Here is a 4,979-nt window from a genome sequence, read left to right as displayed (position 1 = left end):
CAGGGCACCAGTCCCCGCAGACTCTCTTTCTACGTTCATCAGGTGACACAATCTTTGTTGTGACCACTCTCATTGACCTGCGGCAGTACACCGACTCCACAGCGCCAATAACCACACGAGCAAAGGTTGTTCAGGAGGATGTCAGATTATCGATGTACATCGTACACCAACATTTGACGTACCGAGGCATTACACCCCGCACGCCCCCAACAGGACCAATCAAGGCTCGCATACGACCTGCGACTTACTGCGGCTCCCTGAAGGTCCCCGTAGGACGACCATCACCAGTTAAGGTGTAGTTGACTTGTCAGGGCACGGTAGTCCCCACAAGTCCCCGATTATTCGTGGATATCGTCCTACGATTGTTTCTGACTCCTTTTGCTCCCCGCAGGTCCCCGTAGGACGACCATCACCAGTTAAGGTGTAGTTGACTTGTCAGGGCACGGTAGTCCCCACAAGTCCCCGATTATTCGTGGATATCGTCCTACGAGTTTTTGTGACCCTTGGGTTCCCGGCAGGTCCCCGTAGGACAACCATCACCAGTTAAGGTGTAGTTGACTTGTCAGGGCACGGTGGTCCCCACAAGTCCCCGATTATTCGGAGATATTGTCCTACGAGTTTTTGTGACCCTTTTGTTCCCCGCAGGTCCCCGTAGGACGACCATCACCAGTTAAGGTGTAGTTGACTTGTCAGGGCACGGTAGTCCCCACAAGTCCCCGATTATTCGTGGATATCGTCCTACGAGTTTTTGTGACCCTTGGGTTCCCGAACTTTGCTACGATGGTTCTGCCTCCAGAGGAGACTTATGAACACTTCGTATCATTTCTTACACCGAACCATGGGATCGCGAGATTGCTCCCGGATCCCTAATCACCTTACATTTTCGTTTCGTTTCCGTACACTACGATGAGCTAATTCAATTTGTTTGTTCGTCTGGCGAACGTTTTATTGCGGAATTACCGCGGTACTTCCAGCCGGGTATGGCTGCCGTACGACCTACAGGATAGATCATCGAACCACTTTTCGTGCATATTGTCCGTCGAGGGTATCACCTCGATACCCCCAACAGACCTTTGGACACTTCCTCACTACTCCTTGGAGCAGCAATCAGGGAACCATATAGTAGGAACAGCCGAATATGGAACTCTTTTCGTACTTTGGACACCTCCTATAACTTGTATGGCGACTTCGGGGACCTTCATTTCGTTCTCAGTTGGTACCCCTATTTCGGTCTTTGGACACCTCGTCTTACCCGTATAACTCACTTTAGGTCCACTTATTTGCCTGATATCTCATCGTGAACCCGTTTTTCGTACACCGTACACACCTAGGAACACCACATATGCGTTTCCCTTTCGATCGTGAAGTTTTCAAATTTTTCGATTTTTGGTCCTAGAAATTCATGAACGGTGGGAGACCAAAATTTTTCATTAAAAAAAAATTTTCACCGTTTGACCATAAAAACCTTCTTTTCGTACATACCCCATCATTTCTTCACGTTTTAGGCCATTTCTGAAATTTTCGCTTCGATAGTGTGTCCCCTATAATACAAAATGAACATTTTGCATCTCCCACAAGTGGCCATTTTTTTCCGCCACTGAAGAACACGACCTCGGGAACTCGGACCTAGGACGTGGCCATGTAAGTCATAGGCCACCCCAACTTTTGCAAAATACTGTTTCTTTTCACTTTTCATGATCTAAGGCGCGTTCCGACGGCGTTTTGAACAAATTTATGAGAAAAAAAATTTTGACCCTCGGACCAAAATTTTTTCGTTCGGGGCCCCATGGCCTATGGCCAGTATGGGAACTCGGGATGCCGATATGACAAAATTTGTCAAAAAATCACTAAAAAGTCGCTATGGCCCATTATTTAGAGCTTGTTGAGACCTTTCTAAAACACCTTGGTTGACCCCTGTCCGATAAGTAGTTTTCGAGATATTCGAGAAAATGTGATTTTTTGGGACTTAGAAAATTTTTGACCCGTACCCTAAGAAAAAGTGATTTTTTCATAGGACAATTTTTTCTTCGCAAATACTGTTTGGTTTCACTTTTCATTATTAGAAACGCGTTCCGAAGCCATTTTCATCAAAATCTCGTGAAAAAAAAATTTCACCCCCGGACCAAAAGTTGGCCGTTCGGTGCCCTATGGCCTATGGCCAGTATGGGAACCAAGGATGCCGATATGCGAAAAAGTGTCAAAAAATCACTTGAAAGTCGCTATGGCTCATTAAATAGAGCTTGTTGAAGACCTTTCTAAAACACCTTGGTTGACCCCTGTCCGATAAGTAGTTTTCGAGATATTCGAGAAAATGTGATTTTTTGGGACTTAGAACATTTTTGACCCGTACCCTAAGAAAAAGTGATTTTTTCATAGGACAATTTTTTCTTCGCAAATACTGTTTGGTTTCACTTTTCATTATTAGAAACGCGTTCCGAAGCCATTTTCATCAAAATCTCGTGAAAAAAAAATTTCACCCCCGGACCAAAAGTTGGCCGTTCGGTGCCCTATGGCCTATGGTCAGTATGGGAACCGAGGATGCCGATATGCGAAAAAGTGTCAAAAAATCACTTGAAAGTCGCTATGGCTCATTAAATAGAGCTTGTAAAGACCTTTCTAAAACACCTTGGTTGACCCCTGTCCGATACGTAGTTTTCGAGATATTCGAGAATAAGTGATTTTTTGGGACTTAGAAAATTTTCGACCATGACATATATGAAAAGTGATTTTTTCATAGGACCAAAAAGTTTGTCCAAATAGGGTTTTGGTTCACTTTTTATGGTCAGATAAGTGATCCGATGCTATTTTCATGATCATTAGAGGGATTTCACGCTGTGACCAAAAATTTTCATACTTCATACTTGTCCCGGTGCCGTATATGGGAGGACCGGGGGAACATGTCTTCGTAAGTCGTGATGTTCAGTGACGGATTTCTGGGACTTAGAAAAAAAATGTGCTCTCAGGCACATTATATGTTTCATACACACATGATTTTCATTGTTCATACTTGTCCCGGTGCCGTATATGGGAGGACCGGGGGAACATGTCTTCGTAAGTCGTGATGTTCAGTGACGGATTTCTGGGACTTAGAAAAAAAATGTGCTCTCAGGCACATTATATGTTCCATACACACATGATTTTCATTCTTCATACTTGTCCCCGTGCCGTATATGGGAGGACCGGGGGAACATGTCTTCGTAAGTCGTGATGTTCAGTGACGGATTTCTGGGACTTAGAAAAAAAATGTGCTCTCAGGCACATTATATGTTCCATACACACATGATTTTCATTCTTCATACTTGTCCCCGTGCCGTATATGGGAGGACCGGGGGAACATGTCTTCGTAAGTCGTGATGTTCAGTGACGGATTTCTGGGACTTAGAAAAATAAATGTACCCTTAGGCACATTATTTGTATCAATAATTGTATCCCCAGCCTTTCATGGGGAACTTTTCCGTATTCCCGGACTTGTACATTTTTCGGGTTCCACCTCCCGATAATGTATCTCTACTGTGCATTACGTACCTTATAACGCACGGCACCCATTGGGTGACTCCACTTAACCATCTTTCGATAATGCCCGTGTTGCAGATATAATCCCAACACCTACCAGGCTTTATATGTACATCGAAAGTTACATACGATGCACCCCGTATTCCCGGACTTGTACATTTTTCGGGTTCCACCTCCCGACAATGTATCTCTACTGTGCATTACGTACCTTATAACGCACGGCACCCATTGGGTGACTCCACTTAACCATCTTTCGATAATGCCCGTGTTGCAGATATAATCCCAACACCTACCAGGCTTTATATGTACATCGAACGTTACATACGATGCACCCCGTATTCCCGGACTTGTACATTTTTCGGGTTCCACCTCCCGATAATGTATCTCTACTGTGCATTACGTACCTTATAACGCACGGCACCCATTGGGTGACTCCACTTAACCATCTTTCGATAATGCCCGTGTTGCAGATATAATCCCAACACCTACCAGGCTTTATATGTACATCGAACGTTACATACGATGCACCCCGTATTCCCGGACTTGTACATTTTTCGGGTTCCACCTCCCGATAATGTATCTCTACTGTGCATTACGTACCTTATAACGCACGGCACCCATTGGGTGACTCCACTTAACCATCTTTCGATAATGCCCGTGTTGCAGATATAATCCCAACACCTACCAGGCTTTATATGTACATCGAACGTTACATACGATGCACCCCGTATTCCCGGATTTGTACATTTTTCGGGTTCCACCTCCCGATAATGTATCTCTACTGTGCATTACGTACCTTATAACGCACGGCACCCATTGGGTGACTCCACTTAACCATCTTTCGATAATGCCCGTGTTGCAGATATAATCCCAACACCTACCAGGCTTTATATGTACATCGAACGTTACATACGATGCACCCCGTATTCCCGGACTTGTACATTTTTCGGGTTCCACCTCCCGACAATGTATCTCTACTGTGCATTACGTACCTTATAACGCACGGCACCCATTGGGTGACTCCACTTAACCATCTTTCGATAATGCCCGTGTTGCAGATATAATCCCAACACCTACCAGGCTTTATATGTACATCGAACGTTACATACGATGCACCCCGTATTCCCGGACTTGTACATTTTGCGGGTTCCACCTCCCGACAATGTATCTCTACTGTGCATTACGTACCTTATAACGCACGGCACCCATTGGGTGACTCCACTTAACCATCTTTCGATAATGCCCGTGTTGCAGATATAATCCCAACACCTACCAGGCTTTATATGTACATCGAACGTTACATACGATGCACCCCGTATTCCCGGACTTGTACATTTTGCGGGTTCCACCTCCCGACAATGTATCTCTACTGTGCATTACGTACCTTATAACGCACGGCACCCATTGGGTGACTCCACTTAACCATCTTTCGATAATGCCCGTGTTGCAGATATAATCCCAACACC

The sequence above is a fragment of the Anopheles stephensi genome, unplaced genomic scaffold, assembly GCF_013141755.1.
Source record: "Anopheles stephensi strain Indian unplaced genomic scaffold, UCI_ANSTEP_V1.0 ucontig445, whole genome shotgun sequence".
Taxonomy (NCBI): Eukaryota; Metazoa; Arthropoda; class Insecta; order Diptera; family Culicidae; genus Anopheles; species Anopheles stephensi.
This window is presented reverse-complemented; position numbering follows the sequence as displayed.